This window comes from Sus scrofa, chromosome Y (assembly GCF_054392235.1).
Source record: "Sus scrofa isolate SSC_HxYL_T2T_F1_AM1 chromosome Y, Sscrofa_HxYL_maternal_Yorkshire_Landrace_v2.0, whole genome shotgun sequence".
Taxonomy (NCBI): domain Eukaryota; kingdom Metazoa; phylum Chordata; class Mammalia; order Artiodactyla; family Suidae; genus Sus; species Sus scrofa.
Genome location: NC_139402.1, coordinates 6,656,705 through 6,684,002, shown reverse-complemented (window position 1 = coordinate 6,684,002; position 27,298 = coordinate 6,656,705). Strand labels below are relative to the sequence as shown.

The window sequence follows — 27,298 nt, the reverse complement described above, 5'->3', positions numbered from 1 at the left end:
CAATCCTTGGAAGGGTAACAGATGCCTGCCCCTCCGCTGTGAAATGAGCGGGTTGGACCAGCCTCCAGGCGCTTTCCAGACTCAAAGCCTGCATGATTCAAGAATCGTGATCATTGTAATTAAGACTCTTGATGTGAATACCGCTCATTTTAAACCCTGATTAGCCCTACCCCGTGCTCTGTGGATTTTCTGAAGAAACACCACCGTCACCTGACGGAACGTCAGGGACAAATGGGGAAGGGGGTGTTTCCCACACGGAACGGTGTCACCGAAAACAAATCTGGAGGGATTGCCCCCCTTCCCCCAGAGACAGCTAGCCCGGCGGCAGTCTGGTTCGTAAAGCACTGGGCGCAGCGTTTAGGTTAGAAAGTCGAAATTGCGCTGAATGGAGAGGTGGCAGGAGGTAGCATCTGCTTCCTCCCTCCCGTCTTGGTCTTGCTCCTCTTCCACTTCTAGCTCATGGGTCACAAACAGTTAAGCAAAAGAGCAACCGTTTTCGTCTTTCCCCTGCTGGAGTGGACAAGGGCACACCCTGTCCCCTTACGCTCGGCTCCTCTGTCTTTTCCCCGAGGGGGTATCTCTTGACCTTTATCAAAGTGGATGAATGGGAGCTTTTAAAAATTTCCCCGTTGGTGTTCCCATCGTGGCACAGTGGTTAACCAATCCGACTAGGAACCATGAGGTTGCGGGTTCGATCCCTGGCCTCGCTCAGTGGGTTAAGGATCTGGCGTTGCTGTGAGCTGTGGCACGGCTCAGATCCCGCGTTGCTGTGTCTCTGGTGTAGGCCGGTGGCTGCAGCTCCGATTGGACCCCTAGCCTGGGAACCTCCATATGCTGTGGGTGTCGCCCTAGAAAAGGCAAAAGGACAAAAAATAATAAAAATAAAATAAAGTAAAATAATAAAAATCTCCCCGTTGGCTCAAACGTCTGAACCTTTAGAAGCATGATTGTAGGGTTGAATACACGTGGTGCTGAGAGCTTGTGGCCTGGGGAGCAGTGGACTTCCCATGGGGAGGTGATGAGGAAGAGACAGTACCTCCATCGTGGAGGATGAGGTCTGGTCTGCTGGAGGCTGGAGGTGGTTCCAGGGGATGACGTAAGGGTGTGGGACCTCATTCCTTTAATACAGGTGGCTCGGTCCCTGTTTGTAGGGCTGGAATAATGGGAGGCTTCTGAAGAGGGACCTACCTTAGGTTGAGTTCAAGGATGATTTTCCAGAGGAAGCTAGACCTTCCCATGGGGAGGGGGTGAAACAGCTGGAAGGGATGGTGGGGGCCAGGAGGCACTGGGGGACACAAAAGTGTGCAGGTCAGAGCCAGTGCTGAGCAGCCCAAAGTGACACGGCTGCATCAAAGAGTTGGCTTCGGGTCTCCTGGTGTGGCCACAGTGCTTGGTCTTTATGGCCATGGCTTGGGCGGGGGGGGGGTCAGTTCCCATCCATTTTGCCTCTGCCCTTTTCCGAATCATACTATTGGGACGACCATTCCTGGAAGGGGACGTTAAGTCCTAAATCTTCAAATGGAGCATTCCTGTCCCCTGTGGAGTGGGGTGGGGCTTGCGAAACACAGACCCCCTGGCAGCCACCCCGCCTGGTTTCTGAATCAGCAGATCCAAGATGGTACCCAACACATTCCCACATGAACTTGCGGCTGCTAATCTGTGGGGGACCCCTTTCCAGCCATTTCAGGTTGCATTTCCACGCACGTCCTCTCTGACCTTTCGAGCGCCCCCTCCTGTTTTGGTCTTTCCGGTTCAGAAGGTGGCCTTAAAACCTCTGGGGTCCCATCATTTGCTTTTGGTGTTTTGTCTCGCTCCCATGATGGATGGGTTAGGTTTCCGTTTTCAGGTTCCCGGTCCATGCAAGCCCATGCCTATTTATTGGGCATCTCCCATGTGCTATGGCCTGGGAGGGGTGTAAAGATGAATAATAACCATCATAAAACCGCATCGATAGGCTGAATGTTATTTATTCCTCCATGGCCTCACATGCTGAGCTTGTAATTCAAAGCATTAGAGGAACTTGAAGGCAGCCGACTGTTTCCCATTCCAGGCATTGAAGGACACTTTCAACCTCAGTGATGGTCTGGGCGTTCCAGGCTGAGTGGCAGTATTCCTCCTGTAGAGACTGAGAAGCTGGGAGTGGACAGGCATTCATTCATCCATTCGATAACCATGTGTTCCCATCTTATTTTGAGAAGGTCCCCCTGCCAGATGCTGCAGGACACAGAAACATTGAGAGTTCCCATGGGGGCTCAGTGAGTTATGAACCCAACCAGTATCCATGAGGATGTGGGTTCCATCCCTGGCCTCGCTCAGTGGGTTAAGGATCCAGCGTTGCCGTGCACTGTGGTGTAGGTTGCAGACGGGGCTCGGATTCCACATTGCTGTGGCTGTGGTGTAGGCTGGAAGCTGCAGCTCCTGTTTGATCCCTAGCCTGGGAACTTCCATGGGCTGCCCTAAAAAGATAAAAAAAACCAAAAACCAAAAACCAAAAAACAGCATTGATTAGATTCCAAGCATGCTGCTAGTCGTGGTAGAGAAGATAAAATAATCCCTAAAAATACATACTCTCCAAGGCTACCATGTCACACATTCCAAGAGGAGGCGATACACACAGACTTTGGGAATCTAGACTCTTTTTTTATTTTCCCCCCACTGGAATCTTTTTTCCTCCTCGTGTCCCTTGCAACACTTCCGTCGTTGTCTACAGCTGCTTAAAGAATCACCCTGGACTGACGTATTTATTATCGCACACGTTTCCTGTACGTCAGGAATTCAAGAGCCCTTAAAGAATCACCCTAGACTGACGTATTTATTATCGCACACGTTTCCTGTATACAGGAATTCAAGAGCCGACCAGCTGGGTGGTTCTGGGGTGGGCCTCTCAGGATGCTGACCCCAGGTGGATGCAGTTTGATGCAGGCGTGGGAGAGCTTCCCGTGTGTGGCCATCAGCAGAGAGCTTCCGTTTCTTGTCACATGGACCTTCTCTTGAGGCTGATCACACAGGTGGCTTTCTGGAGCGGGAGAGAGGAGAGGAAGTGAGAGATGGAGAGGATGAGAGGGATCCTCGGATGCAAACCACAGACTTTGGTACCTCGAGCTTGAAGGATCCTCACTTTTGCTCCTTGCTCTTGGTGTGTTGTGAAAGGGAACCAAAGGAGGGTGTTAATGCATCTTGCAAACAAGACTCTCCCCAGAGCTTTGCCTAAGGAGGGAGCCTGTGAGCTCCAGCAGAGGATGCAGAAGATTTTTTCAGAAGAGCAATGGGGACAGGGGTCAAGACGTGAGTGCACCTGCTGTTGTGTGGAGGGATGGGTTGAGACCCCTCTCAAGTGTGGGTTGCTGTGTGTAGAGACTTACATTGAAATCAGGGCATTCTGGGTGGTGGAACCCAAGTGGTCAGGCCAATAGATGCTACTGTGTAGGCTGCAGAGAGCCACGTCCAGGCTTTCACAGAATGGGATCCCTTCTGGAATGTCAGCTTTGCAGTGATGAATGTGATGGAGGCAGGTTGCAGTGGAGGAAGACAGGGAAAGCGTGAAGCTAAAAATGTAAATTAAGACCCTGTGGTGATAGAGACTGGGGAAAGGGAGAAGGTTTGACACTCTTGGAGGGGCGCTGGGAATAGGGTATTGGATGGGACCTGGCATCCTTTTGGAAAGAGAGCAAGCCGAGGAAGTAACTGTGAGAAGTTGGGGCAGTAGGAGTTCCCTGGTGGCTGAGTGGTTAAGGACCTGGCATTGTCACTGCTGTGGCATGGTTTCGATCCCCAGCCTGGGCACTTCTGCATGCCATGGGCGTGGCCAAAAGAAGACATTGGGGTTATATCTTAGGTACTTTATCAAAGAAAGAATAATCAGACATGGAGGCGGTAGGTCACCGTTATCAGATGCCACGTCGTCATATCTCTGACACTCCCAGGAATGTGTTATTTTCTGGTGATTATAAGGCAATGGATAGACTTTAAAAGATGAGCATTCTTGTAACCCTCCCTACTCTCTTGTTGGTAGGGAATTTCCTTGTGAAACCAGTCTGACATATTCATCATCAAGATCTTCTCAGGCATTCAATCATCTCTGCAAAATCCTGTTTGGGGGAGTTCCCACTGGGATGAAGTGGGGTCAGGGTCGATCCCCTGCCTGGCACAGTGGCTTAAGACTCTGGCATTGCCATAGCCGTGGCTTAGGTGAAGACCATGGCTTGGATCTGATCCCTGGCCTGGGAACTCCATATGCCATGGGGTGGCCACAAATGGAAAAAAAAAAAAAAAAAAGGTAACCCCTGCCCCATTTATGCCTTGAGAGGACTCTGGGACTCTTAATAAGGTATGTATATATATATATATATATATATATATATATATATATATATATATATTCTTTTTTTTTTTTTTTTTGGAGATGCTTTAGCCTTCCTTGAATTCCGAAACTCTCCCCTCTGGCTTTCTGCTCCCATCTTTTTATCCTTAGGTTAACTTTTCTGAGTCTTTTGCTTCTTCAGTGCGTGTTCCTCCCCCTCCCCCACTTCCAGCTTCCAGGAGGCCCATAGGCTCCTGCTGGGTTATAGAATCTGTACTGAAAATCTTAACAAGGGCCCAGGAAGAGATCCAGAGACAGAGAGGTAGGCAAGCAGGGTAGGTGTAGACATTCCTGACAAGTGCACTAAACATCATCGGATGTGAACACCTCGTTCCATCAGGATCAGGTTTGCAATCTGAAAGATGTGGCTCAGTCAGCAAACTTACGTGATTTATTTCTAAATGCCTCTTCATCTTGTAAAATCGTCTTTGCCTGTGTTCACCTCCCTAGGATTTTTACCATTTTTATTATTTTTTTTAAAGACCATGGCATGGAAAAGCTTGGTCAAATTTCCCATTTTAGTCCATGCCTAGAAAATTAGAGGGATGCATTTTTTTAGGAAGTTTAATGATTTTGGCCCTTAATTGTTGAAAGTCTTACATAAAAGCCATAAATCAAGTCTGCAGTACTGTTTGTTTCTACTGCTCCTTGAATGTTGATTCTAGCACTTTTTAATTTTATTGCAGAGATTTGGGTCAAAATTAGCCACGTGGACCAGAAATGAATTTCTTGAGAGTTCATTAGAATTCTGGAATGATTCAGGAGGAGTAGAATTGTGTAAAAGTGATTACACATACTTTAAGGGACTCTTTTTTCATTCTAAGGAAATTTTTTTTCTGCATGGATTTTCCTAATGCTGAACATTAAACAGTCGGATCATTGCATACAATGGGGAGCAAATCCAAGACAGAAAAAGATGTTTTATGAAATATGCATCTCTTCAAGAATGGACGTGGTTTGGAAGATTGTTCGGTTGGAGAGAAAGGAGATAAAATCTGAATTAGATAAATGAGGGTGCAAATTCAGGTGATTTATATGAATCGGGACCTTCATATATACATCTAGAAATATCCGGGGTGACCCTGCAAAGACCTAGAGATCAGTACTCTTCTTATCTGAGCATGCATTTTGTTTTATTTCTTCTTAGCTCCTCATGGAAATTCTCTCAAAATTAAACACCTTCCTTCCATTTTTCTTTGAGAAATTGAGCAGAAGCGACTCAGAAGAAAATGCCATAAATATGATGGCCGAGAGTAGCGTTTTTAAAACATTGCAATACCTCTGAAAGAGCTTGAGGTTTCAAAATAAGTGTATGTTTTCCCGGGTTTGTGTGTAGGTCTGTGCCCACGACTGGTTGCAGACATTAAGCATGAGTGACATGAAAACCCTTGGGAACCCTCAGCTGTAATCCTGGCACAGACGTTCTGAGCATCCTGGAGGGTCTGCTGTAGCTTCCACCTGTTGGTGTCCTTGACAACAAGGGGCCTTCTCTCCTTCGCTCGGTGCCATCTTCAAAGCCCCCTCCTGAGAGTTTCCCTGAGCTTCCACCTCTTCTGAGCAACACCTGCCTCTATGCCTTGATCCCTGAGAGAGGACTTGATCCCTGGTCCTGCAGTTTTATCTAAATGGCTTTGATGTCTGTCCCTTTCCTCCTGGGGAACCACAGGCTCCTTGAAGGCAAAGATTGTGCTGCATTCGTCCTTGGAATTACTCTTTTTCCTCCTTCCCTCCCTCCCTTCCTCCTTTTTTCCTTCCTTCTTTTCTTCCTCCTTCCTTCCGGCACCATGGCACATGGGAATTCTCAGGCCAGAGATGGAACCCAAGCTCTGCAGTGACCAGAGCTGGATCCTTAACGTGCTGCACCACCAAGGAACTCCTGGAATTTCTCTCCTCTCCTCCTCTCTCATTCAAAGCCTGGGCTCCGCCTCTATGCATGAACTGAAATAATTTAGAATTTCTAGACAGTGTTTATTTACACTCAGTTGTTTGGAGAGCAGGGAATAAAATCACATTCATACTGAATTGAAAAGTCAGGAGGTCCCATTGTGCCTTGGGGGGTTAAGGACACGACATGGTCTTTGTGAGGATGCTGGCTCAATCCTTGGCCTTGCTCAGGAGGTCAAGGATCCGGTGTTGCTGTGAGCTGTGGTGTCGGTCGCAGGTGTGGCTCAGATCTGGCGTGGCTGTGGCTGTGGTGTCGGCTGGCAGCTGCAGCTCCCGTGCTACCCCTAGCCTGGGAACTTCCATGTGCCGTGGGTGTGGCCGTAACAGAGGGGAAAAAAAAGTCAATGCTCCATCAGTGGTGTCTTTTATGAAAATAGTGAAATCCTTTTATCTTATGTTCCAGGTATCTCCTTGACCGAGTACCCAGGGTGCATCTGGAATGGCTGTGAACGTGTGTGTCAAACACCACGTCTTGTGCCATAAAGATGAAATCCTGTGCAGAAGCTTCCCCCATGCATCGTCTTAGCGTGGAATAGATCCTTCTTAGCATCTGCATCTGATATCGCTCCTCAGGTCTGTATGCTTTGAGTCATGTAGTCTCTGGATGCTCAGATTCCAACAGAATGACCTCAGAATTTTAGGATAACCTTTGCTAATATATGGGCAAGACATAAATATGGCTTTGCCTTGACGATTTCATATCAGTCATCACAAGTGATGTCTATTTTCAGAAGATGCTTTTACAGTTGAATCAGTAAATGATTAAGTAGAGTGTAAGTTTTTACGAATGATCTGTATACAGTAGGGTACTGTTTTACATGCAGACAAATGAGAAAATGTAATTTCTTTTTTTAATGCACGGTATATATTTTTAAAAATTTTTGGGGGGAGTTCCCGTCATGGCACAGCAGAAACGAATCTGACTAGGAACCATGAGGTTGCAGGTTCGATTCCTGGCCTTGCTCCATGGGTTAAGGATCTGGCATTGCCATGAGCCATGGTGGGGGTCCCGGAGGCAGCTCGGATTCTGTGTTGCTCTGGCTGCTCTGGCTGTCTTGCATTTTCATGGATACTAGTCGAATTTGTTTCTGTTGCACCACAATGGAAACTCCTAGAGAATATAGACTTTCACCGTGGAAATATCTTATTAGTTGCAAGAAGTATCATCTACGTTCAGATGCATGAAGTAAGGCTTATTAATAGCCTGAGGGCCCTCATTGAACCGTGTAGCAACAAACAAATGAGAAAAATGAAAATGTGATTATTTGAGCATAGGCGTGTTGGTGATTAGCATTCTCTCTTGATATCAATAATTAGCAGCAAAATGACATCACATATGGGTGTAATCAAAAGCCACTGCCCTTCTGTGCCTCTTTAGTGCTTGGGAGTTTCTTTTCTCTTTTCTTTTTTTGTCTTTTTAGGGCCCCATCTGCATTATATGGAAGTTCCCAGGCTAGGGGTCAAATCAGAGCCATAGCCACTGGCCTGCACCACAGCCACAGCCACAGCCACCCGAGATCTGAGCTGTGTCTGTGACCTACACCACAGCTCACAGCACCACCAGATTCTTAACCCACTGAGCGAGGCCAGGGTTCAAACCTGAGTCCTCATGGATACTAGTCAGATTCGTTTCCGCTGAGCCACGATGGGAACTCCGGTGTTTGGGGGTTTCTAATACAAAAAGCCAGCTGTTGGGATGTGACGTCACACGTGGATGGCTATGCTTTGAGAAGACATTAAAAAAAAAAGTTAGAATGTATGTCACCGTGCATAGCAGGAAAAATAGGAGAATTGCTACCAAGCACAAGTTCCTGTACCTGGCGCTGAATGAGGTCAAACAAACCAAACATTGGAGTTTGGAGCAGAGAGAGGTTGATTGCAGGGCCATGTGGAGAGACAGGTGGCTTGTGCCCCCCTAACTCCAGACTCCCTAAAGGGTTCCAGCAAAGCCTTTCCAGTGGCCAGATGAGAGAGGGGGTCCCAGGGTATGAGATCAGCTCGTGCGCAGTCCACTGATTGGTTGATCATAAGCTACAGGGGCGAGGTCTCAGGGATTCACATTTTTTGGTGCCAGTTGCTCTGGGGTCTAAGAGCTCAGGGTCATCCAGGGGTTCATTTCTTCTCTTTGGGGTGCTTTTCATATCTGAAAAACTCAGGAGGAATTCCTGCTGTGGCGCAAGCCTTAGCCGTACGGAACCAGGCTAGTATCCATGAGGATGTGGGTTCGACCTCTGGCCCTGCTCAGTGGCTTAAGGATCTGGTGGTGCCGTGAGCTGTGATGTAGGTTGTAGATGCTGCTCGGATCCAGTGTAGCTGTGGCTGTGGTGCAGACTGGCAGCTGCAGCTCTGATTCGACTCCTAGCCTGCAAACTCCCATATGCTGTGAGTTCAGCCCTAAAAACAAACAAACAAAAACAAACAACCCCCCCACCAAAAAAAAAATATGCATGAGATGCTGTTATCTTAGGGCTCCAGAGAGAAGCTACAGCAGAGAATATGGGGAGGGTCTCTCCCCTGGACGCCCCACAGGGTCCTGCTTGGCTACAGAATCTGTGGTGATGGTGATGCAGGTCCAGGAAGAGACCTGGAGATGGTGAGACGGGCAAGCAGAGCAGATGAAATAATCCTGACATGTGTTTGCTAAATACCATCAGAGGTGAATATATGGTTCCGTCAGTATCAGATTTGCAAATAAAGGAGACTCATGCAAATACTGATTGATATTTCCACCTCACTTGTGCACCTACAAAGCACACGTACACGGAGTTCCCTGGTGGAACAATAAGTTAAAGAATCAGCATTGCCATTGCTCTGGCACAGGTTCAATCCCAGGCCCAGAAACATGGGCATGCCACAAATGTGGCCATCCCCCCCAAAAAAAAAAAAAACTAGGAATGTCATGTAAAATGTAATTAATTCGTCTGCATGACTGTAGGGTCAGCTGTAAAGAATGTAGTTTGGATTGTTGGTCTCCCCATCCCCCACTTCCAGCTTTTTAGGGCTGCACCTGAGGGATTTGGAAGTTCCCAGGCTAGGGGTTGAACTGGAGACACAGCTGCCAGCCTACACCACAGCCACAAACAATGCCAGATCTGTGCAGTATCTGTGACCTACACCACAGTTTGCAGCAATGCCAGATCCTTAACCCACTGAATGAGGCCAGGGATCGAACCCCCATCTTCATGGATACTAATCAGGTTCATTACTCACCGAGTCACAACAGGAACTCCCTGATTGTTGGTCCTTTTATATTCATTTTCAAATATATATATATATATATATATATATATGTCCACATCTGCAGCATGCACAAGTTCCTGGCCGAGGGATAGAACCTACTCCACAGCAGTGACGAGAACCACTGCAGAGACAATGCTGGACCCTTGACCCACTGAGCCTACCAGAGAACTCCCACACATTTATTTTAATCAATGATATATAGGAGTTCCTGCTGTGGCTCAGAGGAAATGAATCTGACTAGTATCCCTGAGGATGTGGGTTCCATATCTGGCCTCACATGGTGGGTTAAGGTCTGGGGTTGCCGTGAGCTGTGTGGAGGTTGCAGATGTGACTCAGATTCTGCATTGCCATGGCTGTGATGTAGTTGGCAGCCATTGTTCCAATTCTACCCATAGCCCAGGAACTTCTGTATGCTATAGGTTTGGCACTAAACACCAAAAAAAAAAAAAAAAAAAAAAAAAAAAGATGTATTAAATAATGACTAAATGTGCTAGGTGTTGTGAGTAATCAAAAACATAATTAGAATATGATCCTACCTTCCAAGAATTGAATTCTGGGCTGAATTGTGAGCTGTGAAACCCGAACACCTTATGTCCTTGATCCTGATACTCCGCATGGGTTGAAATGTGTTCACTGATGTATACTCTTTCCCAGCTTACTGTCCTTCCTAGAGACATAAAACATGAAGCATCTATGGGAGTCTGTTCAGTGTCACAAAAGGGGTCACTCGCTTTCTTGAGATCTTCCCTTATGAGCAGGAAGAAGCAGAGTTCCTTGAGAGTCACCCTTTAAAGAGAAGATTCCATAGTGATATGACAAGAAAAGTGCCGAATGGTCCTGAGATGATGACTGATCAAATAGAGGCTAGTTTTGTTGCAGGAGAGCCGAGAGAGTGGGTGGTGTTGGATCTTCTCCATTTGACCCACTTCTCTAAGGGAAAAAAAAGATCTCCACAGCCTGAGAATCAGTGCTTGCAAACTAGTGCCCGCTACCATGTTGATTGGCTGTCACAAATTAAATTCTTCAAGGATTTAAAATTCTTAAGGCTGGTCAGCAGAGACCTACTGTAGAGCACAGGGAATGCTACCCAATCTTCTGAGATAACCTATATGGGAAAAGTATTTGAAAAAGAATACACATGTATCTATGTAAATCAAATAAAATTCTCAATTTAAATAGGAGTTCCCTTGTGGCACAGTGGAAACGAATCTGACTGGCATCCATGAGGGCGAGGGTTCAATCCCTGGCCTCACTCAGTGGGTTAATGATCCGGTGTTGCCATGAGTTTTGGTGTAGGCTGGTGGCAGCAGCTCCAATTCGACCCCTAGCCTGTGAACCTCCATATGCCTTGGGTGAGGCCCTAAAAAAGACCAAAAGAAGAAAATCTTAATTTAAATAAATTAGATCAAGCATAAACATAGACTACATTGATTATTCCTCTTCAATGAAAATTTATTGGTAATCTCCAACTGCCTCAATTAATCTGAATTCTCAAAACAGACGTGGAATCATGTCATTGGAAAGAAAATCCACATTTTGCCACCACCATGTAGGTGTCCTCTCTTGATGTGTGTTGCTTGAATTCTTAGGGAATCAGTTAAGAATTACCCTATGCAACTCACTACCAGCTAGTCCTTATAACCAGCCAAAAGAAAGCTTAGGAGTTCCCACTGTGGCTCAATGGGTTTAAGAACCCAACCTGTGTCCATGAGGATGCAGGTTTGAGCCCTGGCCTTGCTCCATGGGTTATGGACCTGGTGTTGCCAGAAGCTGTGGCTTAGGTCACAGATAATGGCTCAGATCTTGTGCTGCTGTGGCCGTGGCCTAGGCCTGCAGCTGCAGCTCTGATTCAACCCGTAGTCTGGGAACTTCCATATGCCACAGGTGTACCCATAAAAAAAAAAAAGAAAGAGAAGAAAAGAAAAAGTAAGCTTAAGAGGAATGTAACACAGGTTTTGAAACAGGGGCATTATCTCTTTTACTGAGTGGATTGTTTTCTCTCTTTCTGTTTTAACAGAGAAACATGTGCTGAGATGGAAAAGAAATCAAGGAGATTTCCATGGAGGCATTTTTAAAGGCATCATCTTAGAAGGACAGTATAATGGTAAGTGTCAGAAATAATCATTGATCTCCGCTGGCTTATTATGTTGATGCATTTTCAGCCTGGTGAGTCCAAACCTAGCAGGGCTCTCAGATTACTTTGCTGGTGAAAATAGTTTTCTTTCCTTTCTTTCTCTCTCTTTTTTTTTTTTTTTTTTAAACTATCTGTAATTTGCAAAAGTGCAAAACGGTGATTTCAGCCTCTCTTGGAGTGTATGTACGGGAACACATTGTGAATTTAGGATTTCATCATAATTATTTGTTTCTCCAAATAGCCACAGGACAACGTATATCTCGCTAATTAGATGGGACAGTCAGCCCTCTGACTCACCTTGTATAAATCTTCTGAAATGTCCCCTTATCCTTCGGCTGCTGAAAGCCCACTTTTTCCTATAGTAAGCCTCTTGAGCTACTGGGACCTTTGTTTTTTAATTTTTTAAATAAAAATTTTTTTTTTGTTTTTTTAGGGCCACCCCTGGCGCATATGGAGGTTCCCAGGCTAGGGATCGCATTGGAGCTGCAGCTGCTGGCCTCCACCACAGCCACAAGCACGCCAGATCCAAGCCGCATCTGTGACCTACACCACAGCTCATGGCAACACCAGATCCTTCACCCAGGGAACAAGGATAGGGTTCAAACTTGCATCCTCATGGATACGAGTTGGGTTCATTTCCACTGGGCTGCCACTGGACCTCCCACTCCTGGGGCCTTTGAATGCCCTCAGTGTTTTATTTTCTCATTTTTCGGTCTAGCCCCTGAAGAGGGGGTTCCAAAATGTTAGAGGGGCTTGTCATGCAGGCTGTGGGTCCACGGAGGCCACAGGATCCTTTCTTCGCTTATTTTGCTTTTTTGGCCACAACCGTGCCGTGTGGAAATTCCCAGGCCAGGGATCGCACCTGCGCCACAGCAGCAATCCGAACCCCTGCAGGGACCGTGCTGGAGCCTTAACCCGCTGCACCGCAAGGGAACTCTCATGGGGTTCTTCTCTTTATTTGAAAGCCAGAAATAGAGCCTCACCCAGAGAAGGGGGGATGAGGAGAACACGTTGATGCTCTCTGGTTGGGAGCACATATTAATGAAGATACGTTACAGTTCAAGAAGTTCTTGCTGTGGCCCAGCGAGCAAAGAACCCAACATAGGATCCGTGAAGATGTGCGTTCGATACCTGGCCTCGTTCAGTGGGGTAAAGGATCCGGCGTTGCTGAAAGATGCTTCGTAGGTCGCAGATGCGGTTTGGATCTGGTATTGCTATTTCTGTGCTGTAGGCTGGCAGCTGCAGCTCCGATTCAACCCCTGGCCTGGGAACTTCCATATGCATGGGAGCAGCTTTAAAAAAGGAAAAAAACAAAAACAAAAAAAAAAAACAGAGGGATTTCCTTCATGGCTCAGCAGGTAACGAACCCAACTAGGACCCATGAGGATGTGGGATTCAATCTCTGGCCTCGCTCAGTGGGTTAAGGATCCGGCGGTCCTGTGAGCTGTAGTATAGGTCGCAGATGTGACTCCTATCTGGTGTTGCTGTGGCTGTGGTGTAGGCTGGTGGCTACAGCTCTAATTCGACCGCTAGCCTGGGAATCTCTATATGCTGCAAAAAAAAAAGAAAAAAAAAAGGAAGAAAAGATATTTTAAAATTCAAACTCGGGACCTTCTTCTCCATATTGAAATTGCAGAGAGAATGTGCTTTCATGTATTTCTTGGGCATGGTTAAGACTTTTCACAGCTCAGCCCTCAATTCCAGCCCTGCTGAGACAGTTATGATGATACAGATTGAGTCCTGGGTCCTTACCTACTTTCTTACCCATTGGAGTGCCGTAGCTTCTGAGCGTTTTTTGGAATGTAGACCACAAGTGGCTTTAGACTATCTTGTGACCGCTCATCACCTGATGTGCCTGCATTCATGCTGTAACCAAGCATCTGCAGCTTCTCTGGCTTCGAGAAAATTTTCAAGGGCACATCCCTCTTTCGACTGTTTTCAGCAAACTGGGTTTCCAAACACCTCTTCGAATTTCCAGCATTAAAAAAAAAAAAAATTAGGTGGAGAGAACAAAGTCATGCTGGCCCATGTTAGCTCTGTTTTAGGAAACTGAGCGTCGTCTTTGCAGCCAAGGAACGCATCGGTATCATTTTATTCCTTGCGTTTTGTGAATCGAAAATATGCACAGGGTTCCTGTGACACTTTTTGTACGTGGGTGTACAGCTTGGAAGCAATGGAGCGTAGATGCCAGAGATGTTTCTTCCCCCTGGTATTCGTTCTGGTCTGGTCTCTATGCATGGAAGAATATCAATTATTGAGCATTGACTTATCTGTAATTAAGTCTTTTAAATGGACTAGGATGTTAGCTGCCGTATTTTCTTCTCAATTGCTTAGAAAATTTAAGCTTTCCTGGGGGAAGCCTGAGTCTTTCAATTGTCCTTTTAATGGTAATGGATGGGCTTGTTCATATTATGCTGTTCTGGGAAGAAGGTTCACAAATAAAATCTGGCAAGGTAATAAGGCAGTGGCGTCAGATGAATGAAGAGCCCTCTCCGACCTGGATGCATGTCCTCATTAATTTCTCACGCCCCAACGTTGCGGATTCATCACGAAAGTAAACTTGAAAATGGGAAACACGTCAGTGGCAGAGTTTACATTTCCTGCCAGGTATTCTTTTGTTCTTGGTACTCGCATTGCGTCTTTTCTAATCAATATTTAATTAAAAGCCTCGACGAATTTAATTCTTTAGCCTCGACGAATTTAATTCTTTTGCTACGCAAGTTGCATTTTTTTAAAATTATTTAAACTGAGTGCTTGCTCAAAAATCAATGAATGAGGGGCATGGCAGCGGAATATGGAATAATTCTCCGTTGTCAGCGGATGCCTGGATACTGTCGCCGAAGCGTGTCATTGAAAATGCAGTCCCCGTAGTGACCAGTGACCACCGTTTCCCGCTGCTTAGCCTTCTTGTGGAATTTTCCCATCATTACCCTGTCGGTGGTTAAGTCCTAGACCCCATCTATGCAATGACGTAACATGAATGAGTTAAAAATTTGGGGAGGGGGGTGAGCTTCTGCTAGGGTGCAACAGGTGAAGGACCTGGTGTTTTTTCTAAAGTGGGGAGAGTCGCTGGGGAGGGGTGGGGTTGACCCCTGGCTCCACACAGTGGGTGAAGGCTTGTGTGTTGCTGCAGCTGTGTTGTGGTGTAGGTTGCAGCCATGGTGGCTTGGGTTCCGTCCCTGGCTTGAGAATGTCCATGTGTGGCAGGTACGGCTGAAAGAAATTTATTTTTGGAAGGAGGAAAGGAGCACCGAATGAGTGGCCACATCTGACCAGAATGGAGCTGATCTAAGAAGAAAGTCAACCTTGCCTTTCAGAACAGACAGACAGCAGTGGGCGTCCTGGTCCAGAGTGGCGCCATCTTGGTTTGGCACAGCTGAAGATGGATGAGTTGATCTATCTTCTGGATATATTGGAATAATTCTCTCTCTCTTTTTTTTTTTTCTTCTGTATCAACATGGCCACACTGCTTTGGAAAGACATTTCAAAATGATGTGGCTGTTCAAGGCCTAGATCATATACATAGCTCTGATCGTAGACACATTCTCAAACATGTTTTCAGCTCCCTGCAGGTTGACCGTATTTCCCGTTGGTTTCTTTCTGATTTCTTTCTTGAGGCCCCTCTCTTGGGAAATGCACATCTGAAGGGCCCCCGCCTGAAGCCTCACTCCTAAGTCTGCTGTATATTTCTCAGCCCATCTTCTTGAAGGAAGGAGCCGTCAAAATGCATTTTCGTCTCTGTCCGCTCCTATGGCACTGTTTTCCTGTCCTCCTGCTGCTCTCTCAGATGATCCCAAAATTGATGGTTTGAACAGGACACATTCCCAAATACAATTCCGGAAGGCAGGTGTCTGGGGCAGAAATCAGTGTCAAGAGGCATTGGCTCCCCCGGGAAGATCTAGGGGAGAACCCATTTTCTTGCCGTCTCCCCCTTGTGACATCCCCGTCTCAGGATCCCAAAGGTCATCCCCTTCTCTCTGCTTCCGTTGTTGCATCTCCTCTTCTGACTCTGACCCTTGACTCCTCCTTTTAAATAGCTTCTAATTCTACTCCGCTCACCCAGATAATCCAGGGCCATCTCCCCATCTCAGGACCCTTAATGTTTTTATTTTATTTTAATTATAGTTGATCTGTACCATTGTGCCAATTTCTTTATTTTTGTCTTTTATTTTTTCCCATTACAGCTGATTTACAGTGTTCTGTCAATTTCTACTGTGCAGCAAAGTGACCCAGTCCTAGACATATATATATTCTTTTTCGCCTCTATCACATTTCATCACAAGGGACTAGATATAGTTCCCTGTGCTATACAACCGGATCTCATTGCTTATCTACTCCAAAGGCAATAGTTTGCATCTATGAACCTCAAACTCCCCGTCGTCCATCCCACTACCTCCCCCTTGGCAACCACATGTCCGTTCTCCAAGTCCATGAGTTTCTTTTTCTGTAGATAGGTTCATTTGTGCCATATAGTAGACTACAAATATAAGTGATGTCATATGGTATTTGTTTTTCTCTTTCTGACTTATTTCACTTAGTATGAGAGTCTCTGGTTCCATCCATATTGCTTCAAAGGGCATTATTTTGTTCTTTTTTATGGCTGAGTAGTATTCCTCTGTGTATATATACGACATCTTCTTAATCCACTCATCTGTCAGTGGATATGTGGGTTGTTTCCATGTCTTGGCTCTTGTGAATAGTGCTGCAATGAACATAGGGGTACGTGTATCTTTTTCAATGAACGTTTTGTCCAGATATATGTCCAAGAGTGGGATTGCTGGGTCATAAGGTAGTTCTATATTTAGTTTTCTGAGGAATCTCCATGCTGTTCTCCATGGTGGTTGTACCAATTTACATTCCCACCAATAGTACAGGAGGGTTCCCTTTTCTCCACACCCTCTCCAGCGTTTGGTATTTGTGGACTTATTCATGATGGCCATTCTGACTGGTGTGAGGTGGTACCTCATAGTAGTTTTGACTTGCATTTCTCTAATAATCAGTGATCTTGGGCACTTTTTTCATGTGCCTGTTGGCTATCTGTATGTCTTCTTTGGAGAAATGTCTTGTCAGGTCTTTTGCCCAGTTTTTAATTGCATTGTTTTCTTGCTGTTGAGTTGTATAAGTTGTTTGTATATTTTAGAAATGAAGCCCTTGTCCATTGCATCCTTTGATACTATTTTATCCCATTCTGTAGGTTTTCTTTTTGTGTGTGTGTGTGTTTTTTTTTTTTATGGTTTCCTTTGCTGTGCAAAAGCTTGTCCGTTCGTTTAGGTCCCATTGCTTTATTTTTGCTTTTATTTCTGTTGCTTTGGGAGACTGACCTGAGAAAACATTTGTAAGGTTGATGTCCGAGAATGTTTTGCCTATGTTCTGCTATACAGCAAGTTGCTCGAGTGATACATATGTATACATTCATTTTCTCATACTATCTTTCATCATGTTCTATCCCAAGAAAATTGGAGTTTCCTGTGCCATACAGTAGGACCTCATTGCTTATCCATTCTCGGTGTCATCATTTGCTTCTACGAACCCCAAACTCCCCGTCCATCCCAGTTCCTCCTCCCTCCCCTTTGGCAGCCACAAGTCTGTTCTTTATGTCTGTGAGTCTGTTTCTGTTCTGTAGATGCATTCATTTCTGTCCTATGTTCACTTCCATCTGTAAGAGATATCATATGGTCTTTGGTGCAACCACTATGGAAACCAGTCAGGAGGTTCCTCAGAACACTCAATATAAAACTACCATAGGAACCAGCCATTCTGCTCCTGGGCATCTATCCAGACAAAGCTTTCCTTGAAAAATCCATGCACACCTCTGTTCCTTGCAGCACTGTTCACCATATCCAAGACATGGAAACAACCTCAATGTCCATTGACAGAGGAGTGGATTAAGAAGATGTGGTACCTGTACACAGAGGAATACTACTCAGGCATAAAAAAGAACAGCATAATGCCCTTTGCAGCGACATGGATGCCTCTAGAGCCTCATACGAAGTGAAGTCCGTCCGGCCCCTTAGTTCAGTCCCATTGACATCGTGTATCCATGTAAAGCCCTTCCCATTGCAAGGTTATCTGTTCTCAGGTATTCATGACATGCAGATGTGGATGGCTGTGTAGGAGTTGGTGGGGTGGGGGGTGTGTGACTCAGCCTTTTACAGTTCCAAGGCTGTGGTGCTGTGAGTGCAGAAGCTGTGTCTCAGCTGCCACTTTCAGTGGCTTTTGCAGTGCTCCCTCTTCCATCTCTTTGACACCTTGGTTTCTGCTCAGACGTCCTCTTCCCTTCTTCCCCAACACCCCTTCCTTCTCTCCCCACCCCACTTTGGCATCTGACCCTTGCTACCTGGTGTGTGGAGAAGACCTCCCCCATGTCCCCAAAGACTGGGCGCCATTGGCGACGCGGCCCCAGAACCCCCACCATACCCCAAGGCTGACATCCCTCCACATACGCTCACTCTGTGCCAGAGGGGTCCCACCATGCAGAACCGTCTAGAACCAGCCCTGTTCGCGTTCAGACCACTCTGTCTTCTGCAGGGCTGCCTACTCCCCGCTTCCTTTAGGAGGTGAGAAAAACCTCCACTTTCCCCTTGGACACACCTGCTCAGGGACACCTTCCCCGTTTTCTGAAATCCTTCGCTAAGAGAACACCTGCAGCAAAACTGCTTCCCTGCCTGTTTGCTTCAGTGTCTCACGTCTCTCCCACAATAAGCATCTCCCCCCTTCCCCACCGCCGTATGGACCTTACAGGTGTGGTTTATTTCTGGCCTCTCTCTTCTTTTCCATGGGCTCATAGGTCTGTCTTCAAGCCAGCCCTGTACCATTTCAGTGGCTGTAGCTTTGTCCTCTGTCCTTGCCACTCGGGCTCACACCGGGCCCCTTACACACTCAAAAATTACGTATAGAATTCATCGTTACGAGGGGATGGTGGTGATTGAGACTGCGTGTGCAGGAAATCTCACTACGTGGCCGTCATGCTCGCATCTGTGTCTTTATGGGTTTGCTCTCAGGAGCGTGTGTGTCCTTGTGCCTAGGTAAATTATAAGAGATGGCTGAAAAAATAAATAAATTAATTAATTAAAAATAGGGAAAGAAAAAAAAAAGATGGCTAAGGAAGTCACGGTTCTCTTGAGAGGGCTCTGGGCCACCTGTGAAAATGTTTGCAATCCCGGCAGGTGGTCAAACGCGGGCAAAGGCATCAGATGACCGTGCTCAGGCCACGCGAGGCTGTCCCCATTGTCCTGAGAGCTGCGGATGTACCAAGGAAGGCGAGGATGCAGTTCTGTCTGGAGCACAGAGAATTCCTGGGGCTGCCGCTTCCTGGGAGCAGGGGAAATACTGGTGGTCTCTTCGTGTGATGTTGTTTTCTCTGCCTTTACGTTAAAGAAAGATGCTGCCCGCCGGGGCTGTGGCAATGAACGGATAAGCTTGTCCTGGTGGCTAGGACTCCGCACCAGGGAAGATAAGGAAGACGCATGTTTTCAAAATAGCAGCAGAAATGAAAGTGCACCTTAAAAAAATGCTGTCAGCAATTTCGACCTTCTGAAGGTCATGGAGACTATGACATAACCTGAGTTATTGTAACTCTGACCTCATTTTCTTTCTTTTCTCTTTCTTTCTTTCTCTCTCTCTCTTTCTTCCTTCCTTTCTTTCTTTCTTTCTTTCTTTCTTTCTTTCCTTCCTTCCTTCCTTCTTTCTTTCTTTCTTCCTTCCTTCCTTCCTTCCTTCCCTCCTTCTTTCTTCTTTCTTTTTCTTTTCTTTCTTTCCTTCCTTCCTTCGTTTGATTTTAGAAATGGCCTAGGGAAAGTATGTTTGTTTGTTTTTGCTTATTTATGGTCACCCCAAAGGCATCTAGAAGTTCCCAGACTAGGGGTCGAATTGGTGCTGCAGCCACAGCCACAGCAACGCAGGATCCACCCCATGTCTGCGACCTACACCACAGCTCACAGCAATGCCAGCTCCTTAATGCACTGAGCGAGGCTGGGGATCCAACCTGCATCTGCATGGATAATAGCTCCGTTCGCTGCTGCCGAGCTGTGATGGGAACTCTAAGTTTTTTTTTTTTTTTTTTAAACACCATTCTGCAGCTCCTTCTGTTGATAAACAGTAAACAACTATGTCTGGTGTTAATTATCTACGCTGAAGAGACACATCCCACCTTACCTTGGAGCACGTTCCTCTTAATTTCCTTCTTGCTATAGTTTCAGAAAGGAAGGTGGGTGAAGTGTTTGGGGCTCTCCCAATTGGAAATTCACTGAGTTCTTTTGTTCTCTCTTAAAGCCTTTTGTTTTAATTTCTAAATTGAACCTATTGCCTAAAGCAACACGTTTAATTTGCTAAGACAAAAGGAGCTAAATTTACCTAAAACTGGAAGGGCTCTACGCATCAGGACTTTAGCCATCTTTTTCCATGTGCTCTGGAAAGGCACTGTCTTTAGCATCGAAAGGAGTCAAGGCAGCATTTTTGGGAAGGAAGAAAGGATAAAAGGGAGCCTACCTCACAGCCTTGGGAAGGAAGAACAAGCCGTCTTCTGGCTCACGACAGGAACCTGAACTTGGCTGGTGTCCCTGTGATCTGCAATGGCTTTTTCATCCCAAGAGAGAAGCATGTGCTCCCTCCAGCCTAATGGGTCTTCGAGGCTGAGCTTCCAGTGCCCACTGCTCAAGTCTGAGACACCAGCCGTCGGCGACAGCCTCGTCACCTGCTGTGAACCTGGCACTGATCACAAGGCATCAAAGTCAACACACCGTCATGCACTGAGGAGACCGGGGGACCCACCTGGACACTCCAACACCTAGACGTCTCTCCTCTTAGGAAGACCATCCAAATGACAGAAGGAGCCATTCTTTTGCATTTCAGCCTAAAAAACGTAGCTTAAAAAAAAATGACTGCGCGTTAAGGACCTTCCCAAGAGATGCTTAGCATTTAGACTATCAAGTGCCGAGTGTTTGGAATGACCTTGATGCGGAGGAGGCATGACCTTGTGGTTGGGACAAGATGGAAGAGTAGAAGGATTTTAGCTCACCTTCTCGCACAAAAACACCTCAATTGCAACTACCTGCAGAACAGCCGTCAATAAAATAGACTGAGATGACATGACCTGAAGCCTTCTCCTTGACCTTGACTCTATTAATGTTCTGTGACCTTTCTGAACAAACTTGCCCCTGTGTTCCTTCCCAGGGTCTTGCTGTCATCGGTGGTTTGGTGTTTTTTAGTGAATTAGTTTATGGAAGCTTTCTTAGTTCAGACTCTTGCCTTTGGAATGGATAAGCGATGAGATCCTGCTGTGTAGCACTGGGAACTCTATCTAGTCCCTTATGATGGAGTCTGGTACTATGAGAAAAAAGAATGTATACATGTGTGCGTAACTGGGTCTCCTTGCTGTACAGTAGAAAATTGACAGAACACTGTGAACCAGGTATAGAGAAATAAAAACTATTTAAAAAAAAAAAAAAAGAAAGAAGTTCCAGAGGCGGGGTTGATGTTGTGGTTTTGCCAGCCCTGTGGGATTTAAGTTTCCATCCCTTGATATGAATTACTAAGCTGTTTCAAGGGCACGCTCACAAACACCCCCCCCACCCCTACAACGATGAACTTATGTCTGGCATTTTTATAGTTTAAGGGAAAGTCATTGAGGGAGGTGTTTTCTTTTTTTTTTTCTCAAGCTCTTTTGGACTCGAAGCAGGATGTGGAATCATAATTATGGTGGTGGCCACCACTATATCCCAGTACTTTATTTGAAATGAATGAGTCAGCAGTGTCCACTGTAGCTCCCCGGGTTCAGAGGCTGACGGCAGGGGCTCTAGTTGCTGCAGAGGTGGGGGTTTGACTCTCAGCCCAGTGCAGTGGGTTAAGGATCCAGTGTTGCCATGGCTGTGGCACTGATCGCAGCTGCAGCTCGGATTTGATCCCTAGCCTGGGAATGTCCACATGCTGCAGGTATGGCCATAAAATTAAATAAATGGAGAAATAAACAAATCAGTACCCACTAGAATAATTTTGCATGCCCGTGTTGCTTTGCAGTTTTCAAACTTCCTTTCATGGTCATGATTCTGTTCTGTTCTGTTCTGTTCTATTCTATTCTGTTCTACCAACAGTTTTGGTGGATGTATCTTGTCCATCTTCCAGCAGTAGATACAGAGGTGCAAGGATGTGAAATGTAGCTGGGAAAAAAATCACCTTGGGCACCTTTTCAGGAATGATCTAGTCCACTGTGTACAGAAGGATCCTAGCAAACGGTACCTTCCTACAGAGAGTGATAAGATCAGTCTATTAATGCAGCTATAAATCCACTTGTCTTCACAGTAGACCTTCTTGGATATTTCGTCAAGTATCAGGACTCCGTGGCTGAACATGGTCGAACTGAATTATGTCATACAAGCAAGATGGGGTAACCACCCTTCTTAGGAGGTTTTTCAGCCTGGAATTCTGGTTATGTCTCTTCATCCATACCAAAGGCATTATTTTGGGGCCACAAGTTTTCTGCATGTGTGTACCCCAAGGACGGACACCTGCATTTTATCTCAGGTGCTCAAGGAAGCCCTCGTAATATTTGAGAGCATACAGGGAGACAGCTAAGACCTACCTGGCTCCAAGCCATCTGACGTCTGTCAGCTCTAACTGTCTTCCCAATTTTAATTTTTCAATTTATTATCATTTGTTTTATTTTTTGTTGCACCTCTGGATTATGGAAGTTCCTGGGCCAGGGATGGAATCCAAACTGCAGCTGCGACCTATGCCGTAGCTGTAGCAACACTGGACCCTTAACCAACTGTGCCACAGTAGGAACCCCTACTTAAAAAAAAAATTTTTTTTAATTAAAGCTAGTTGATTTACAGTGCTGTGCCAATTTGTGCCATATAGCATAGTGACCCGGTCATACATAGAGTTCCCTGTTCTGTACAGTAGGACTTTACTGCTTATCCATTCTGAATGGAATAGTCTGCATCTACTAACCCCAAACTCCCCATCCATCCCACTCCCTCCCCCTCCCTCTTGGCAACCACAAGTCTGTTCTCCATGTCTATGAGTCTGTTTCTGTTCTATAGATGGGTTCATTTATGCCATGTTTTCGATTCCACCTATGTGGAATATGGTATTTGTCTTTCTCTTTCTGACTTAGTATGAGAATCTCTAGGTGCATCCATGTTGCTGCAAATGGCGTGATTTTGTTCTTTTTAATGGCTGAGTAATATTCCATTGTTTATATATACCACGTCTTATTAATCCATTCATCTGTCAATGGACATTTAGGAGGCATCTTCCCACTTTTTAAAGTCTGGGTTTCTGAAGGTCAAAAGATGCCTCCTGCTCTTCTTTAGAATGTTCTAGAGCTTGTACCATCATCAAGCCATGTTTCCAAGCTCAAGGGACATGATTCTGTGTGTGTCATCTGCTTTGATTTGACCAATGACTACAATTATACATAAATTTTGACCATCCTGTACGGGAAATAAACATACCAAGGTATAATGCTTGTGTCATCAAAAGGATGATAAACAAATAGAACAGTGTTATTTTTTCAAGGTGGATTTTTATTTTTAAAATTTTCATTTTTTAGATTTTGTTGATGTATAGTTGATTTCCATTGTTGTGTTTATTTCTTCTGTAGAGCAAAGTGATTCAGTTATACATATTATATATATGTGTGTGTGTGTGTGTGTGTGTGTGTGTGTGTGTGTGTGTGTGTGTGTGTGTATTCTTATTCCCTCCATTACGGTTTATCATAAGATATTGTATATAGGTCCCTGTGCCCTACAGTAGGACCTTGTTGTTTATCCATCCTGTAGACACTAGTTTGTAGAATTATGTAGGGGGAATTGTGTGTTCCCAGATAGCATCCTTTCCTCTTTCACTTTGCCACCCTGGCCTTCTGCCTCCCGAATTCAGCCTCATCTCTTGGGGTTATTAGTCTTTAACACGGGCTGAGGATGAGCTCTTCCTCCCAGTAGAAACTGTTCCAAGTACTGTCTATTAACTCAGTCTTCTCAACTATCAGATCCAGCACTCCTTCTTAGTACTGGTCTGCTCTTTCTGCTTCCTCTCATTCCTACAGCCTCAGTACCTTATGACAGCACAGAAGTGCTGTCTTACAGCTTTGGCGTCCAGAAGTCCATAAGGAGTCTCGTTGGTCTAAAATCAGCATCACAGCAGGTTTTCATGTCTTCTCAGTTCTTGGGGAAGAATCTGTTTCCTTGCCTCTTCCAGTATCTAGAGGCAGCCTGCCTTCTTGGGCTCCCAGCCCCCTGCCCCAATCTTCAAAGCTCGTGGGCTTGGGTCTCCTGATGCTGCCAACCTCTGGTTCCCTCTCCTCTGTCTCGTTCTTCTCATGTAAGAACGCTTGTGATACCCTTGGGTGCACCTGGATAATTCATGATCATCTCTGTATATCAAGTCCCGCTGATTAGTGACTGTAATTACATCTTCAACCTTCGTTCCTCCTCTTCCATGTAAAATAACATATCTGCAGGTTCTGAGGATTAACACGTGGGCATTTCATGAGATATTTACCTACCGCAGTGAAGCCAGGACTGCTGTGTTGTGGGGCTTTGTGCTGGGGACGGAGGGAGAGGAAGGTATTGACCCTGTGAATCCCAAATCTGTAGGTATCTATTGACCTTCAGTGTTAAGGAGCAAGGACAGTCTAATGGGTTGGAAATTGGGAGGAAGACAGTGAAATCCACATGGGCATCAAGACAACATTATACCGGAGTTCCTGTCGTGGCGCAGTGGTTAACGAATCTGACTAGGAACCATGAGGTTGTGGGTTCGATCCCTGGCCTTGCTCAGTGGGTTAGGGATCCAGCGTTGCCGTGAGCTGTAGTGTAGGTTGCAGACTTGGCTTGCTGTGGCTCTGGCGTAGGCCGGTGGCTACAGCTCCGATTAGACCCATAGCCTGGGAACCCCCAGATGCTGCACATGCAGCCCTAGAAAAGGCAAAAAGCCCCCCCCCCCAAAGACAACATTATACCAACACATTAAGCCCCTTGGAACCATTTTGGAGTTGTAGACTTTTGTGTGTGTGCATAGAAAGAGCAGGCACCAACTTCCTCAAAATCTGAATTTTGAGGAAGGTGCTCTTTTGGCCCTAGATGACAGAGAAATTGTACATGAATTATCATAAGAAACGAACCTGTAATGATGATCCAAACTCAGAATGTGCAAGGAATGAGATGCTCAAAATTTATCCAGGGGGAGTTCCCGTCGTGGCGCAGTGGTTAACGAATCCGACTAGGAACCATGAGGTTGCGGGTTCGGTCCCTGCCCTTGCTCAGTGGCTTAACGATCCGGCGTTGCCGTGAGCTGTGGTGTAGGTTGCAGATGCGGCTCGGATCCTGCGTTGCTGTGGCTCTGGCGTAGGCCGGTGGCTACAGCTCCGATTCGACCCCTAGCCTGGGAACCTCCATATGCCGTGGGAGCGGCCCAAAGAAATAGCAAAAAAAAAAAAAGAGACAAAAAAAAAAAATTATGCAGGGGAGTTCCCTTCATGGATTAGTGATTAACAAACCCAACTAGAATCCATGAGGATGGGGGTTCAATCCCTGGTCTTGCTCAGTGGGTTAAGGATCCAGTGTTGCCATGAGCTGTTTTGTATGTTGCAGACTCAGCTAGGATCTGGCATGGCTGGAGCTGTGGCATAGGCCAGCAGCTGCAGCTCTGATTCGACACTCAGCCTGGGAACTTCCTTATGCTGCGGGTGCGTCCCTAAAAAAAAAAGGCAAAAAAAATTTATCTAGAAGTTCCTCTTTTGTTCTTTGCAAACATGTTGACCACAGAGTTAGAAATGAGTTGATTGGTTACCTAGACTTTTGAAAAACCTTTCCACAAAGCAAATGGTGACTTTCTCAGTACTGCTTTTTGTTATGAAGATCAGGACTTGATTGAAAATATTCGATTTTGCTGATATATTTTAAGAACTCAAATTATGGAGGGAGTGATTGAAAGTCAGAAACCTTTTTTTTTTTTAATGAATGCTGCTAAATGTCTTTAACTTAAAGCAGAGCTAAAATGCATCAGAAAATTTAAAGTGTCGTGAACACGGAGGGGTTTTATCATTTAATCATTTTAGCTCTGCTTTATGGGCTATTATAATGCTGGAGAGACTTTATAGCCTCGTGGTTTACAGCACAGGCTTTAGAAAAAAACATGGCATGGATGGTGGCCTCACCTGAGTCTCCCTGGAAAGGTTTCAACTTCTTCTAGCATGTACTTTCTTCTCTGTAAAATGGGTGAGGAGAAGCTGCTCTCATGGGGTGGGTGGGGTGAATGAGAAAGATGTGGGTTCAGCCTGGAATTCTGTTGGCACTCAATTAATGCCTCTAAAATAATGGTGATTTTGGGGGGAGAGAAATACTTTATTTAAAAAAAGGTATTTCTGTAATCCTTTGATTCTTTTTTAAAAGAACACTATTTTTAGAGCAGTTTTAGGTTCACAGCCAAATGGAGAGGAAGGTCCGGAGAAGTCTCATCTACCCCCTGCCTCTGCTCCCTTATTACAAACCCCCCTCACCCCACTTGTAGAGGGGTATAACTTTTGACCAAAGAAGAACCTAACTTGATACATTGTAACCATCCCCAAACCATCATTTGCATGAGGGTTCACTCTTGGTGTTGTACATTCTATGGATTTGTACAAATGTGTGAATGGCAGGTATCCATCATTGTGGCATCATAAAGAGGATTTTCTATGCCCTAAATTTCCTCTGTAGTTAGCCTCTTCATCCCTGTCCCCTTCTCTGCACCCCCCAACCCTGGCAACCATGGGTATTTTTTCCTGTCTCCGTAATTTTGCCTTTTCCAGGATGTCATCGAGTTGGACTTAGCACTTTTCAGATTAGCTTCTTTCACTGGATAACACACATTTACGTGTCCTCTGTGTCTTTTAATGGCTCAATACCTCGTTTCTTTTGAACGTTGAATCATGCCACTGAATGATGTTCCTTTGTCGGGCTGGACCACAGTTTATCCATCCACCTGCTGAAGGACATCTTGGTTGCCTCCACATTGGCGCAGTGCTGAATAAAGCTCCTGTAAACATCTGTGTGTGGGTTTGTGTGTGGATGTGAGGTTTCCACTCCTTTGGGTAATGACCAAGGTGTGCGATTGTGGGAATAGACTTTGTTTGACATGCCCTGTGAAAGGAAAGATGCTACTTAAAAAAAAAAAAAAATTCTAAAACAGTGATGTGTGTTGGAAATGAGAACACACTTAGCAAAATTATCCTTCCAAAGGCATGGTTGCCAAAAGGATTAATCAGACCTATTTTTAGGAAACTGTTTCTAGCTTGGAAAACGAGACATGGGAGGGGGCCTTTGAAAGTGCCCCTCCCTGAAGACCAGCCAGCCAACCTCAGTTCTTTGGGCGAGGCTGGTATCCAAGGCAACGTGAAATTATTGACATCTACCTTCAGGGAACCCACCCACCCTGGTAGCAAATCTCTACCTTTGAAAACCTAAAGAACTAGACAAATGCAATATATCATTGATGTTACAGAAAATCACATCTGATCCCCCGTCATCTCCCTTCGTTGCTCTAAATGCACACGTTTTTCCACGTCTCCCCCAACTTTCCCCGCCTAAGCTTCTCTTCTGGGGAAGACAGGGTAGGATTTGATTTTCTGTATAGCTAAT

The 27,298-nt window shown here is 45.6% G+C and overlaps 1 protein-coding gene across 16 annotated transcripts in view; it reads left to right on the top strand.

Moving 5' to 3' along the window:
- LOC100624109 (neuroligin-4, X-linked) overlaps positions 1-27,298 on the top strand; it is a 401,261-nt gene that overhangs the window by 30,668 nt on the left and 343,295 nt on the right. For all 16 annotated transcript variants that reach the window (XM_085008984.1, XM_085008976.1, XM_085008985.1 and 13 more), the window contains exons 2-3: positions 6,708-6,877; positions 11,562-11,648. The gene's annotated coding sequence lies outside the window, so the exon portion shown is untranslated. The remainder of the gene's footprint in view (positions 1-6,707; positions 6,878-11,561; positions 11,649-27,298) is intronic.